Here is a 16,581-nt window from a genome sequence, read left to right as displayed (position 1 = left end):
CTCCCTAGAAAATGTAAAACTGCTTTTCTCATAAGTAGATCAAATACAAGTTTATTGAAATCTACTTTGTAATACTTTTTAAATGAAATTAAGAAAACTAGTCCAAGAAATTAGTAAAACTAGTTTTTCAGAGTTCAGTAAAGGAAAAGATTATTGACTTAGACTTCTCTCTTCAAAGAGAAAGTTCACTCAATTAGCATTTGTTTTGATCAAAAGCAGAAGTAATAAAGTGTCAAACCACTCCAAGATTAGAAGGCAGGAGACTTGTGGAAGATAGGTCAGAAGAGAAACATAAAAGAACCAGTAATGTTCCAAATTCAGAGAAGAGGGCAGATTTTTAAAAGTGTTCAACAAATAGCAAAAAGAATATAATGTTCAGAATGGTGCCCTTAAAATTCTGCAAGACTCAAAGAATCTTCAGAATAATTTTAGAAAGGTAAAATTACACTTAGAAGATCTTTGGTGTTAATGTACTTTACAATATTCTGATCATTTCTAAATAGGTTGTTAATATGTTATTTTTCGTAACTTGTATCTAATCAACCAAAGTTCTCTTTGACATTTACTGAATTGTAAAAAGATAATTAAATCAATCATTCTGTTCAAAGTATGTATTACTCTTAAAAACTAAACTGTAAACTGGTACTTTACTTGATGTTTAATTTTCCCTATCATCTCTGGCTTGAGTAACTTATGATAAGGTAGTTCTCATTAATCAATTAAGTGAATAAATCTTACCAATGGCTTACTATGAATCAGGCACCATTTAGGAGCTATGAACACAAAGATGAGAAACAATGTCAAAGACCTGGAGAAAAAGAAGGTTGATGGCATGTGGCCTCTAAGAGGGTAGCAGGGATTGGATCAGAGAGCAGGTGCAATTAGCCTTCAACAGGCTGAGAGGGGAAGAATGGGTACACATGCAGTCATAGGCAGAAATTAGAGGGAACAGAAGTGAAGAAGGTTTTGATTGCTGGATTCCATCATTCAGAAAACCAGAAGTTGGATGCAGAGTGAAAAATGCTTCAGAGTCAATTTAGAATGTTACCATCTTTATAACTGACCCTTAAACAGCTGGCTGAGATATTTTATTTGTAATAAGAATGGATATTTAGATTCTGAAATAATTCTGCTTCTTGGTATATAAATGGACACAAGTTTTTTATTTGCTGAAATCAGCTTATATCTTTTGCCTGCAAACCTAGAGCTAGGTATCTTTTGCTGGTTATGTTTTTTAATAAGAGGGATGATGTCTTCCACTCTTCTGGTTTTTATGAGTGGGATTTTCCCCTGACACTCGTGACCTCTTGCCACCCCCACCCCACCCCCCCCCGCCCCGCCCCTACTCCTCTCCTACAGAAATGGGACTTCCCAGTTGGTGAAGCACAACCATTAGTCCATCTCTTGGTTGGGTCAAGTGAATCTACTGAAGTCCTGAGCAAGGGGCTTGCTCTCTTTCTTCTTCCTTCTCTGCTCTGGAACAGTGTGAGGCAGTGACCTGGGTATTTGCTCGGCAATCAGCCTTTCCCTTTAGTGGCCTGTTTCAAGATGGAAGTTGGAGGCCAGGGAGCCCATCTGGCTCTTATATCTAAATCATATTCTCCAGTATCAGCTTCTTATCTGCTGACTCTTTTGTGTTATTCTTTGAAAACCTGAAACTTGGGCAGAGAAGGGTGTTGTTATTCATTGATTCCCTATCCTCAGAGATTCAAATAGTATTATTCTTTCTTTACTTTGTTTAGGTTTAGATACTAATGGGGTGAGACAGTCACTTCTTTTCTCTCTTCTCTAATATTGAATATGACTATTAAGCAATTTTGCAACAATCTGTGTATACCCTGTCCCAGGCATGAATATGCATTTTAGTAAACTCTCCAAAAATTTTCAGAGAAAGATTTTCCCTATGGAAAGTTAAACACTTGATGAGTGTTCAATTAAATGGGCAGTGCTGATTTAATGATATAAGTGTCAAGTAGCTTAGCCACGAGGTCAGAGTTCTTCATGCAGAGATAAGTGCAACTAACTCAATGAAATACAAAGATCTAGTTAAAAATCACAAAATAGTATTACCAGAAAAATGTTGGAAAAAAATATACAATAACAAATTAGGGTAGCCTTCACATGTCAGTGGAAATATATTTTCCTTAGGTAACTGTAAAGAAATGATGATAATTTAAAAGAAAATAATAGATGAGTAGTCAAATGAACAGAATTACAGCTGGTTTTCATATTTTCCTCCCATATAACTCACTGGATTTTAATTTTAAAGGGGAGAAAAATCTCAAGTGTTCCAAGAAGGTATTGTTTTCAAAATAAATGGATATAAAATCTTATGAAAATAACAGACCTATTTTGGCATGTAACTTTTTTTTTTTGCTACCTAATGTTAAGATATTTTTCACCAAAATACCTACCCTCACAACACACTACCAACCAACCAATAACAAACAAAAGAGAAGCATGCACCACAGATACAGATACTAAGAAAGTTTCAGGAGTATCCTCCAGCAAATGCCTTTATTCTAAAAATATTCCAGAGTATAAAGAACATTAGGTGGACACACTCAAGTTTACTGCCCTGGTTCCCCATACATTTTTCAATTCTCAGAGTAGAACACAGGATATAGAAGAATATGAGCGCCTTCTAACTTACTTAAGTAAAAATCACAATGATTTCATCTCTTTTATACTGTCAGCTTCTCTACTTAAATTTTAAACTTGGAAATCAGGAACTGCTATCTTTAACAACCTGGAAAGCTGGATAATATTTGCTGAATTTGTGAATGAAAAGCAAATGTATGTTCTATCTGTACATGAGGGAAATATTTTACAGGCATTGAGTACAGAGATTAACAGACTGATCTTAATTTTTTATTCTAGTCTCAGTGTTCCAAATACATATATTTCTGTATCTGTAAATCCAACTTACACTAACTTTATTTTTTTTTTAATGTTTATTTTTGAGAGAGAGACAGAATGTGAGCGGGGGAGGGGAAGAGAGAGAGAGAGGGAGACAGAATTTGAAGCAGGCTCCAGGTTCCGAGCTGTCAGCACAGAGCCCAGTGAGGGGCTTGAACCCATGAGCAGCAAGATCATGACCTGAGTTGAAATTGAACACTTAACCAACTGAGCCACCCAGGTGCTCCAACTTACACTAACTTTAAACAGGGCAACAAACGTATAGTTTTCTTTGGTTAGTGTGTAAAGTACAATGAGGTCCTTTAAAATCTTGTTGGTCACAAATGATAACTTGTATGACTGAAATGCAGCATTCCAAATTCTTTAGAAGAATGTACTATTTAGAATGGAAAAATACCTGTATTTTCCACTGAATTGGTATCTTTAATAAAGTACTATTATACGAAGGCAACGTTTGGTGGCAGTATGTATGCAAGGGTGGGCATGCAGAGCTGGTCAGAAATGATACTGCAGTAAAAGTATATTTGAATGCTTTAACAAAAACCTGAAAATGAAGCTAAGGGAAGAGAAGTTTAAGTTAAACGGAAGGGATAACTTTGCTTATGTATTTACTTTTTTTGATAGAAAAGTATGCTCAGTGAAAAGAGAAAATCTTTGTAATATTTATTCAGGTGTTCATTAGGACACTGACATATGGGGAGAGAACTGTTAGACTTACTAGGGTCCGTAGTGAAACAGTATTGCTCCTGCCTCAAAGACAGTCAGCAGAGTCATGCAGCGACTGAGTGTCAACTCAGGCCCTATTGGGAACTTACAGACGACAGAATGCCAGGAAAATCTATTTCTAAAGTGATAATCTGCTTTCTTAGTTTAATATCCAAGCAATACACATACTTGAGCAGTGATATACACTAAAGTCAGTGAACTAAAAGAATTGACTTTTCCCTTTAATTTCTAAACATGTATAAGAGACTCAATTCCTACTCTGGAAAGCAGTTTTACTTACTTAATCTCAAAATTAATTATTTTTTTTTCTAGCAAAAAACAGATACTGTGCTGACTGAAATGTAAAAAGGCTTGTCTGAGAGTTCTCCCCAAGTTGGTAATGTACCTACTGTATTTAATATTGCTAACTTATCTACCCATAGTTCATTATAAATGAAATCTTATCTGTCCTCTGACCACACCCAAGCTCACAGTCCATTCTTTTCATTCCAAGACTTCCAAAATAGCGTCCCTTTTTTGTCTCCCAACCCACAACCATGCCGTCTTGCTATCCCAACCCACAACCATGCCATCATCTTAAAACATCACTTCAAGGGGTGCCTGGGTGGCTCAGCCAGTTGAGCATCTCACTCTTAATTTCAGCTCAGGTCATGATTCCAGGATTGTGGGATTTGAGCCCCACATCGAGCTCCATGCTGAGTGTGGATTTTCTCTCCCTCTTTAAGATTTTCTCTCCCTCTCTCTCTCTCTTTCTCCCTCTGCCTCTTCCCCCGCTTCCCTTGTGCTCTCTCTCTAAAAAAAAAAAAAAAAAAAAGTCACTTCAAACACATTACTTACTGTTTGGGAAACTTTCAGGGATTTGGAATTTTAATTTTCCAAAACCTATTTGTTCCTCAAGACACCTACAATATAACGCGAAGTCTGATCATCCCAGATAAAAGTAGGAGGGTCTCAGTCTGCCAAGTCTTCAAGTTCATTCAGATTCAACAAAAGTCCCTGATAAACAGTATACACACTTGTTTTTGAATGCTCATCATTGATGTAAACACTGGCAGCTACAGAAAATATGTTTCTTAAAAGGCTAACCACTTTTAGGAAATTCTAATTACAACTGCTACCTATTGATTGTAATTCTAACTCCCCACCTATACAGAACTGATTTTGTTTTGTTTTGTTTTGTTTTATTTTCTTTTAAAACCATTTGAAGAGAACTATTAGATCTGTCCCTAACACTTTCTCCAGGCCTAATATAGTCTGTTCTGACAATCATTTCTCAAAAAGCTTGGCTTTAAGACCAGATGTGATGACTCCAAGGCACAGGTATCTGCCCCTCCTATCCTGGAAACTACACTTTTATAATTGTAACTACCATTTCAATGGCTACTTAGAGGCAGCCACATCATAGAGCACCTATAAACAGAATTGCAAATTATCTAAAACATTTAGAATTTATGCATTAGCTCTTAGTAAGCTATTATCTCTTTCTTCCTTCTTCTATCCCCATAACTATTCTTGTTCAATTCACACATGTTAACTTTTTTACACCTGAATAAGTATTATAATAATTTTTTCTTTTCATGGAGTACACTTTTCTATCAATAAAAAAATAAATCTATTAGCAAACTTATCCCCTCTGTTTAACTTAAACGTCAAGTTCTCTTTTACATTTCTAACTATACCTCTTTATTTTGTGTATTCTTTTCCAGTAATTCAATTTTTATTGTAGGACTTTAAATTTTTTTCCAGTCATTTTTTTTAGGTAAAAAAAAAAAAAAATTAGGTAAAATTTACATATAGTGAATGCACATATAGTGTACAATATGATGGGATTTGATTAAAGTACATAACTGTGTATCCTCTACCATAATCATGACATATAACACTTCGAAGGTGCCTCTCCATCAGTTCCCACCATCCTCCCACAGGTAATCACCATTCTGGTTCTGTCACCATACATTATTAGCCTGTCCTTGAATTTCCCTTAAATGGAATCCCATTTTATGTATTCTGTATTTGGCTTATTTCATTTAAACATGTTTTCGAGACCTATCCACATTGATGGGTAACAACAATAACAAGGATAAGTTGCACCCCCATTGTATGGATATTGTTGCACTGTATGAATATATTATAATTTCATACATTCTCCTCTTGATGGATAGTTTGGTTGTCCCCAGTTTTGGGCTATTATGAATAAAGCTGTGATGACCACATTGTACAAGTCCACTCGTGCTCTTATTTTTCATTTTTCTTGGGAAAATGCCTAGAAGTGGAATTGGTAGGTCAAGGGGTAGATTTACGTTTAACTTTATAAGAAGCTGTTTCCAAAGTGGCTCTACCATCTTATAGGCTCATCAGCAATGTCTGAGAGTTCAGTTGTTCTACATCCTTGTCAACATGTAGTATCATCAGTCTCTTTAATTTTAGCTATTCTAGTAGGTCTGAAGTAGTGGCACATTGTGGTTTTTACTTATTTACTCCTGATTACAAATAATGGTGCATACCTTTAATTTGTTATTGGCCATTTATGTATCTTCTTTGTGAAATGCTTGTTCATATATTTATGCACTTGTTTCAGCATATCTTGAAAAGATTTCCTTTCTTCATGGAAATGTTTAGGTGCCTTTGTTAAAAATCAACAGACTGTGATGTGTAGGTCTTTTTATATTTTCTATTTCCTGGATCTATTTATCTATCCTATTATAAAACCACACTACCTCTATTCCAGTAGCTTTAAAAAGTCTTTAAATCAAGTAGTGTGAGTATACCAACTTTCTTGTTCTTCTTCAAGATTGTTTTGGCTATACAAAGTCCTCACCTTTTCTAAACAAATTTTGGAATCATCTTATTGAACTCTAACTAGAGGCTTCCCTCTAGGCTGACCTTAAGACACCCTGGCTATAATTACTCCAGCAATGATGATTCCAAAAGCAAATCAGCAACAAGTTTCAAATGACTTGCTGAAATTCTAGATTTGCCCTGTATGTCATTTCTTTGACTATTAAATCAAGTTCGTGTCCATGAAAAAAATTAGTGTTACATGCTTCTTTTTGAGTATGTTGACTCCATGGATAGTTTTTCTTCTTTTTTAAAAATGTAAAATTCTTTTCAAAGTAAAAATGAATGTTCCTTGAAAATACTCAAATAACACATAATTTTAAAGTAGAAAATTATACTTTTCTGAAATTCTACCTCCCACCCCTTGTCAAGATACATTTGCACATGACAAATTTTACAAACTGTAAATTGTATGTTGTCTTTTTAAAATAAAAGTGAGAAAATAATGAACATATTTGTCTACCAAATATATGAACAGTATCTGTGTGTGTGTCTCCATCTCATCTACTATAGAACAGCTACCTCTACTTAAAAGCAGCCTCTTCCATTATAAAGAATGCACAATATTTAATGTGTATGTGTTTGGTATAGATATGCCAATTTATATTCCTAAAAATATGATAGGATAGTTTTCTTTTTAGTACTTTTGCCAAAAAGCATTATCAAGCTTTTTAACATTTGCCATTCTAGCACACTTTATGAAAACGAAAACTTAATGCTTTTTTTAATTTGTATTGAATATTGAAGATTTTTAGTATTTTTTCATGTTTTTGATCATTTTAGTTCTTTTGTGAATTTCATGATTGTGTTTACACAATCTTGTCTTTTTTAATAGATTCTTAATGGAGGTTATTAGCTCTTTGCCTAACATCACAAGATAGTGCTTTCAGGTAGGGGATGTCTGGATGTGAACTCTGAATCCAGCTCCACCATTTCCTATCTATGTTACCTAAGGCAATTACTTACCCTCTTCTGTGCTCAATGACGTCATCTATAAAATAAGAATAAAAATATCAACTGCTCCTTGAGGTGCTGTTATAAGGATTAAATCAGATAATCCATGTAAAGCCCTCTGCCTGGTACATAGTACATACTCAATAAATGCTATGTATGTATATAATAACATATGTATGTGTGTATATAAATTCATACACATACAACATACCCGACTTATTATTTTACACAGGCCTTCAAATATTTTGATGATCCCTTTTCTCAAAAAGCACAAACCAAGCTTCAAGATATGTAGTTTTCCATTTTTTGTAAATCAAATAAAAGATACTATTTTCTTTATCTCCATTCTTCTAACAACTTATTCTCTAGAAATGCTGAACTGGCCTCAGCTCTGAATCACTGAAAGTTACAAAAGGCAAAAAATAACATAGCTATCCAGTGGCTATTACAAAGTTCAGACAATGTAAATGTGTGAAAAATTCTGAAAGGTAGAGATCTTAAAATAAAACTGAAATTTTCTTGAACAGACTGACTACAGACTTAAGAAAAGCTGTACATTTGTCTTTGTCTCCAAGCTGGTGGTATAGAAGATCCTGAACTTATGTTCTCTCATGGACACACTGAATCTACACCTACATATAGAGTAATTCCTCCTGAAGAATAACTGAGGACTGACTGAAAAGGCCCTGCACAACAAAGGATAGAGGGACCACATGAGGTGAGAGGAATGAAGATATGGTAACTACAGGAAACCCACCCCCCAAAACTGCAAACTGCAGGGGGGAGGGATAGCACTAAAGGGCCCCTGGACAGATTTGCCCAAGCTGGGCACAACAAAAGAACAGTGGTTTCACAAGAAACTAGACTATTAGTGAGGAAAACCCATTTCTAACCCTAGAGAGTCCACAAAACAGTAAGAAACTGCTACTAAACTCTCTCCAGGGTTGGAGGTGCAAGTGAGAAATATTGTTTATGTTCTCCCTCTACCTTGATAACACAGGCAAGAATTGGGTCCAGGTGCTTTAGCTGGCCTGCCACCTCAATAAATCCTGGGCTTTTTGCCCACACCATCATCAACATCCTTCCAAGGCAGCATCTCCACCTATGACCAACCAGCTCCAGGTGTTCCACCAAGGCAGCCCCAGCCCTTGGCCATGAAATCTCCAGCTATCTTGCTGGAGTGCCCCTTGCCAAGAGTATCCTGGGCCTGTCTCAGCTCCAGCAGTCTCGATAGGGTGGCCCCAGTGCAGAGTACCATGGGACTTGTCAGCTCTCATCCACTTCAGCTCCAGCCATCCCACTGGGGTGTCTCTTGCATGGAGCATGCTGAACTGCTCTGTCCTGACTCCAGCAATCCCACACCAAGGGAGCCCTGGCAAAGAACACCCCCGGGACTACCAGACCATGCCCATTATAGTTCCAGCTAGTTAAGCCACCAGGCAACACCATGTACGTAGGGGGCATTCCTAAATATGTCTGAGAGAGGTATCAGTTTTACCTAATTCATAGAAAGAAACATAGAAAGTAAAACAAAATGAAGAGATATAGGAATATGCTCCAAATGAAAGAACAAGGCAAAACTTCAGAAAAATAACTAAACAAACAGAAATAAGCAATCTACTTGATAAAGAGTTCAACATAATGGTTATAAAGAGGCCCACTGAACTTGAGAGAAGAGTGGATGAACTCAGTGAGAACTTCAACAGAGATGGAAAATATAAAAATTAACCAATTAGACCAAAGGAATACAGTAAGTGAGATTAAAAATACACTGGAGCAAATCAACAGTAGATTAGAGCATGCAAAAGGAGGGATGAGCAATCTGTAAGACAGGGTAACAGAAAGTACTGAGGTTGACCAGCTAAAAGAAGCAGGATAATAAAAAATAAGACTAGGTTGGGAACCTCTGAAACGTCATCATTTACGTTATAGGAGTCTCAGGAGGAGAAGAGAGAAGAGGTAGAAAACCTCTTTGAAGAAATAATACCTGAAAACTTCGCTAACCTGGGGAAGGAAACAGACATCCTGGCCCAGAAAGTGTAAAAAGTCCCAAACAAGATGAACCCAAAGAGGTCCACACCAAGATACATAATAGTTAAAATGTTGAAAATTAGGGTGCCTGCGTGGCTCAGTTGTTAAGCATCTGACTTCGGTTTAGGTCATGATCTCATGGTTTATGAGTTTGAGTCCTGCATCGGGTGAACTCAAGCCTCCCTTTGGGTGAGCTTGTGCCCCACTTCAGGTGAGCACCAGCCCTGCGTTGGGGGAGCATGAGCCCCGCTTCTCTCTCTCTCTCTCCCTCATTCACTTGCCCCTCCCTCTCTCTCAAAATAAAATAAAATAAAATAAAATAAAATAAATAAAATGTTGAAAATTAAAGATAGAGAATCTTAAAAGCAGCATAAGAAAAGCAAAGAGTTGTGTACAAGGGATACCACATAAGGCTATCAACTGATTTTTCAGCAGAACCTCTGCAGGCCAGAAGGGAGTGGCATGATACATTCAAAGTGCTGAAAGAAAAAAACCCTACAATCAAGAATACTCTACCGAGCAAAATTATCATCCAGAAATAAAGGAGAGAGAAAGAGGTTCCAAGACAAACAAAAATTATGGGGTTCATCACCATTAAACTGGACTTACAAGAAATGATAAAGGGACTCAAGCAGAAAAGGAAATAATTTGAACTAAATTTTGGAAGAAAATGATTTTACTGGCAAAAGCAAACATATAGTAAAGATAGTACTCAATTACTTACAAAGTTATATGAAGATTAAAAGACAAAAATAGCAAAATTAATTATATCTAAAAAATCAGTCAAGGGATTCACAAAATAAAAAGATGTAAAATATAACATATACATAAAATGTATAAGTGGAGAGTAAAAGTACAGTGCTTTTAGAATGTATTCATACTTAAGTGACCATCAATGTAAAATATATTGCTATATACTTAAAATGTTATATCTGAAAAAAATGCCATTTTTTAACTTTATGGTAACCACAAACTAAAAACATGATACAAAAAAAAAAAAGAAATTGAAGTATAACACTACAGAAAGCTGTCAATCATAAGAAAGCAAGGAGGAACAGAGAAGAACTACAAAAACAACCAGAAAACAGTGAACAAAACAACAATAAGTACATTACTATCATTATTTTAAGTGTAAATGGTCTAGAAAACTTCCAGAGAAGGTGGTGGAATAGGAGGATCCTGGGCTTACCTCGAACCACAGATACAATTAGATAAACACACATCAGTGTAGATAAACAGAAAATATGAGGAGAAGACTGGCATAACAGACTCTTCACAGGTAAATGTAGAGAAAGGGCCACATTTAATAGGGTAGGTAGCAAGGGTGGAAATGAAATGGGGTCAGGAGGCAAATGAACCTATGGGACTGTCCACAGGAAGGAGGGATATTGTGGGCATGGAGAGGGGAGAAGAGTAGACTGGGCTGGGATTCCCAGGCACAGAGGGCATGTACTAGGAAGACAAATCTCCACAAAATTTGGCTTTCAAGGCCAGAGTTCCCTGACTTCCAGAGTTCTTAACAATCAATGGGGCTTAACACCTGGACTTTTAAAACCTGGCTGGCTTGGCACTGGAAGAGCAGGGAGGGTGAGAGGAAACTGAATCCCCACCCTTAAAGAGACAGCACAACAAACAGCACTGGTGAGATCTAGCATAGAAGAAGCAATTTGAAAATGCCTGGGATATATGGGAAGGAGATTTATTTAATGATCTCAAAGCCTGTGCTGGAGGAGCAGAGATCTTTGGAACCTTCTCAATCACAAAAGAGCTGGCAGGCACCATCTTCCTTCCCATATCCCAACCTAGATACATGGACACCTACAGAAGCAGGACAGTGCCAACCCTCTCCACCTAGCTTGGTAACAGCACATGAGGCATTCTTCTGTGGACAAACCAGCAGGCCTCAGCAGTTTTCCCAAGTGCCTATAGATCCCTTCCCACAAGGACCAGCCAGACAGAAAATCAACAAGAAAACAGTGGCTTTAAATGACACATTGGACTAGATGGATCTAACAGATATATTCAGAACATTCCATCCTAAAACAGCAGAATATACATCCTTTTCTTTATTTTATTTTTTATTTTTTATTTATTTATTTAAAAAAAAATTTTTTTTTAACGTTTATTTATTTTTGAGACAGAGAGAGACAGAGCATGAACGGGGGAGGGTCAGAGAGAGAGGGAGACACAGAATCCAAAACAGGCTCCAGGCTCTGCGCGGTCAGCATAGAGCCCGACGCGGGGCTCGAACTCACGGACAGCGAGATCATGACCTGAGCCGAAGTTGGCCGCCCAACCGACTGAGCCACCCAGGCACCCCAACATCCTTTTCAAGTGCTCATGGAACATTCTCCAGAAGAGATCATATGTTAAGCCACAAAACAAGTCACAACAAATTTGAAAAGCCTAAAGTCATACCGTGCATCTTTTCTACCAATGCTATGAAACTAGACAGAAATCAACCACAAGAAAAAATCTAGAAAGAATACAAATCCATGGAGGTTAAATAACATTCTACTAAACAATGAATGGGTCAACCAAGAAATCAGAGAGGAAGTCAAAAAATATATGGAGATAAATGAAAGCAGTCTAAAACCTTTGAGATGCTGTAAAAGCTGTAATAAAGAGTGAAGTTTATAGCAATAAAGGCCTACATCAAGAAGAAAAATCTCAAATAATCAATCTAAACTTACACCTAAAGAAGGTAAAAAGGAATAACAAACTAAACCCCAAACCAGCAGAAAGAAGGAAATAATGAAGATTAGAGCAGATATATATGAAATAGAGAGTAAAAACACAACAGAACAGATCAATGAAACCTGAGGCTGGTTCTTTGAAATGATCAAGAAAATTGGTAATCCTTTATCTACCCCCTTATCACAGATAAGGAAATAGACAAGGATGTCTACTCTTACCATCTTTATTCCAGAGAGTATACCCACTTATCGTCAGTGTTTTCCTGGCACTAAAAAGGGCAGAAGGGCCCCGGGATTTGCTGCTTTTCCATCATGGCAGTACTCTCTTTTCAGCCTTTGTGACACTTGCAGACCCAGCTCTGTTAACTGGTGGGTGGTGAGCATGTGTGTGCACACATGGTCTCTTCCTCTACTCTATTTCTCCCTGATCCTTGCCAGAGAGCCCTGTCACTGCCAAGCCCTGCCGTCTCAAACCCCAACTTGTGACCCAAGTGCAAGGCAGATCAGGAGCTGGGGAGCTCAAGTGACCCTTCTCTATGGATCTTCCCTGGGCTGGGGCCAGCGGTGCTTAACAAGGAAGGGGACCAATGTAGCAACTTGCCTGGGACCCTACCATTCCCTCACATGGGGGCTTGTGCACTGGGTATAGGGGTTTCCCCAGGGGTCAAAGGCCTGGGACAGTTCAGTAGCTGCTGTTCACGCAAGCACATATGGCCACATGCATACCCCCTAGATTCAGATTGCTTGGAACTTTAAAGCTGTTCAATTTGGTTTTGTTTGTGCTAATTAAAAAAAAAAAAAAAAGTTTTTAATGAGGAAAAAATTGCAACACCCTGGGAAGGTCCTGGTTTCTTTGCTTCTCAGGGTACTGTAAGGCCTTACCTCTAGGAATCACTCTCTGCTCCATCTTTCTGGAAGCTGCCTAAACCTGCCCACATCCCCAGAGATCTGTGTCCCCCTTCACCCTCTGCTCCACAGAGGCTGGGCCAGCTGCATCTCCTAGGGACCTTGCATGGAGGGGAGGGATGCTTGGGCCTTGGCCCAGGCCACCCCTTTCTGTATACCTAGTGCTGCCTGCCTTGCTTGTGTCTGCTTGTGTATGTCAAGAGGCTAGAAACTAGAAAACAACAACAACAAAAACAAGCCATGGCAATCGCAAAGGAAAAAAAAGTCATCTAACTGGTGAAGGAAAAAGTAAAACTGTCACTATTTGCAGATGACATGATACTAAACAGAAAACTTTAAAGACTCCACCAAAAAAAATTGGAATAAATGAATTCAGTGAAGTTGCAGAATACAAAATTAATATACAGAAATTTGTTGCACTTCTATATACAAATTATAACGTGGCAGAAATTAAGAAATTAATCTCATTTACAATTACACCAAAAATAATAAAATACATAAGGATAAACTTAACCAAGGAAGAGAGAGACCTGTACTCTGAAAACTATAAAACTCTGATGAAAGAAACTGAAGATGAAACAAAACAATGGAAAGATATTCCATGCTCCTGCATTGGAAGAATTACAATGTCTATACTCAAGGTACAGATTCAACATAATCCCTATCAAAATATCAACAGTATTTTTCACAGAACTAGAACATAATCCTAAAATTTGTATGGAACCATGGAAGACCCCCAAATAGCCAAAGCAATCTTGAGAAAGAACAACAAGCTCTAGGTATCACAACTCCAGGTTTCAAGATATACTATAAGGCTATAATAATCAAAACAGTATGGTCCTGGCACAGGAAGAGCTACATAGATCAATGGAACAGAATAGAGAGCTCAGAAATAAACCCATGCTTATATGGTATCTTAATCTATAGCAAATGAGGCAAAATACACAATGCAAAAAAAAAAAAAAAAGTCTCTTCAATTAATAATGTTGTAACAACTGCATGCAAAAGACTAAAACTAGATCACTTTCTTATACCATACATAAACTCAAAATGGAGTAAAGACCTAAATGTGAGACCTGAAACCATAAAACCTCTCTTAAAAGAAAACATAGGCAGTAATCTCTTGGACATCAGCCTTAGAAGAATTTTTCTGTATCTGTCTTCTCAAGGAAAGGTAACAAAAGCAAAAATAAACAATTGGTACTACATCAAATGGAAAAGCTTTTGCACATCAAAGGAAACCATTAACAAAATGAAAAGGCAACTAACTTACTGAATGTGAGAAGATTTGGAAATGATAACATCTATTAAAGGTTTATATCTCAACTATATAAAGAACTCCTACAACAACAAACACCTCCCACAAATAATACAATTAAAAGGGCAGAGGACCTCAATAGACATTTCTCCAAAGAAGATACAGAGATGGCCAAAAGACACATGAAAAGATGCTCAACATCATCAGGAAAATGCAAATCACAACTCCAATGAGATACCACCTCACACCTGTCAGAATGGCTAGTTCAAAGAGATAAGAGAAAATAGTGCTGGTGAGGACATGGAGCAAGGGAACATTTGTGTACTACTAGTGGGGATGTAAATTGGTGCAGCCACAATAAAAAAAACCATATGAAGTTTCCTCAAAAAATTAAACACAGAAATACCATATGACCCAGTAATTCCACTTCTGGGTATTCACCTGAAGAAAACAAAAGCACTTGAACATGAAACAAAAACATGAAAAGACATATGCACCCCTATGTTTATTGCAGCATTATTTGCAAAAACAAGATATGGAAGCAACCCAAGCATCCTTGGATAAAGGACAAATGGATAAAGATATGGTACCTGCATACAATGGAATATTACTCAGACATTAAAAAAGAATGAAATCTTGTCATTTGCAACATGGATGAACCTAGAGGGTATAATGCTAAGTGAAATAGGTCAGACAGAAAAAAATAAATATCGTATGATTTCACTTATATGTGAAATCTAAGAAACAAAACAAACAAAAACAGAAAAAGACTCATAAATACAGAGAATGAACTGGTAGTTATCAAAGGGGAGGTGGGTGGAGGAATGGCTGAAATAGATGAAGGGGATTAAGAGGTACATACTTCCAGTTATATAAATAAATATGCCATAGGGATGAAAAGTACAGGATAGGGAATATAGTCATTAATATTTTAATAACTTTGAATGGTGAAATACAGTAACTATATTTACTATGTGAGCATTTCACAATGTATAGATTTGCTGAGTAACTGTGCTGTATATCTGAAACTAATATAATATTGTATGCCAACTATACTTCAATAAAAATTGATAATTAAAAGTTAATTACCTATATAAAAATGGTTAAGTTTAAATTCATTAATTAAATATATATAAGGAATACATATATAAGTTTATATGCCTTTTAGATAGAAAAAATCATTAAAACCAAATTTAAGTAAAAATTTAAAGAAAAATTATTTTTATTTAATTATAAAGATGTGAATTTCCATATGCATTTGTAAATGGAAAACAATATTCTTAATTTACTTATAATTTATCAAATGCAAATACTCAGAGCTCTTAATAACTATGGATAATAGAACAATTAAACAATCAGGTGACTCATAACTAACCAGAATAATCTTTCCTGACATGTACACAAATAAAGGGGTGACAGCAATTTAAATATCCAACTGTCAGGTTAAAAAAGCATAGCAATGGCTCTAACGGATATCTCCTCTTGAATCATGAAATCAATCAACTGGATTTTTTTTTAATTACTACATACAGTATCAGAAACTAAATTTATTGCCAACTACAGTAATAAGTAATCAGTTACCTATCTGATTTGCAAAATTGTTTTTCAAGATGAAAACTCTAAAGATAATACTAATGTTGTTAATTGAAATTATTTTGCAAGATTAACAGTCAAACTATTTTGGCTGTTCACTTTACATGAGGTCTCAACTTAAGTCAACTTTAAACAAACTAAGAATCACTATATGACTATGCAAGACAGGTTCAGTTAGTGATCATGAAGTCAAAACTACACAAAGAACAGTATTAAAAACAGTTTATAAAAGGGAAACAAACATTGACAATTTCTAAGTGTTTTTGGAATTTGGGAAAGAGTAAATAAATTGCTGACACTGCAGTGCCATGTGCCTTCTATTCTTGAAAGGATGTTTATTAAAAAAAAAAAAAAAAAAAGGAGGTGAAAGCCATACCACTTAATGTCACACAGGCAGGAGAATCTTAATTTTTTACAAAAAATTTATCCAGAGGCCACAAACCATTATTACTCACATCAGTGGCTTAAACTAGCTCAATTTTATGGCTGAGAAAATATGAAGGTAGTAGAGAAGAAACTTTGAGTACCTTAAATAAATATTATAAAGGGAGGACTGGGAAACTTTGAATCACTGAAATCATCTAATTGGATGAAATAGAAACCAAAAATCCCTAACAGCCTGGCATTGCCTTTCCCACACTCCTTGCTCTCTTGTGACTC

At 36.4% G+C, this 16,581-nt stretch overlaps 1 protein-coding gene and 1 pseudogene across 5 annotated transcripts in view; one reads left to right on the top strand and one right to left on the bottom strand.

The window, feature by feature from the left end:
- The window catches only part of LOC122219245, a 40,207-nt pseudogene extending 31,343 nt beyond the window's left edge, over positions 1-8,864 (top strand).
- Positions 1-16,581, bottom strand: part of EXOC2 (exocyst complex component 2) — a 279,267-nt gene that overhangs the window by 54,283 nt on the left and 208,403 nt on the right. The gene's annotated exons all lie outside the window — the stretch shown is intronic.

This window comes from Panthera leo, chromosome B2 (assembly GCF_018350215.1).
Source record: "Panthera leo isolate Ple1 chromosome B2, P.leo_Ple1_pat1.1, whole genome shotgun sequence".
Taxonomy (NCBI): Eukaryota; Metazoa; Chordata; class Mammalia; order Carnivora; family Felidae; genus Panthera; species Panthera leo.
This window is presented reverse-complemented; position numbering and strand designations above follow the sequence as displayed.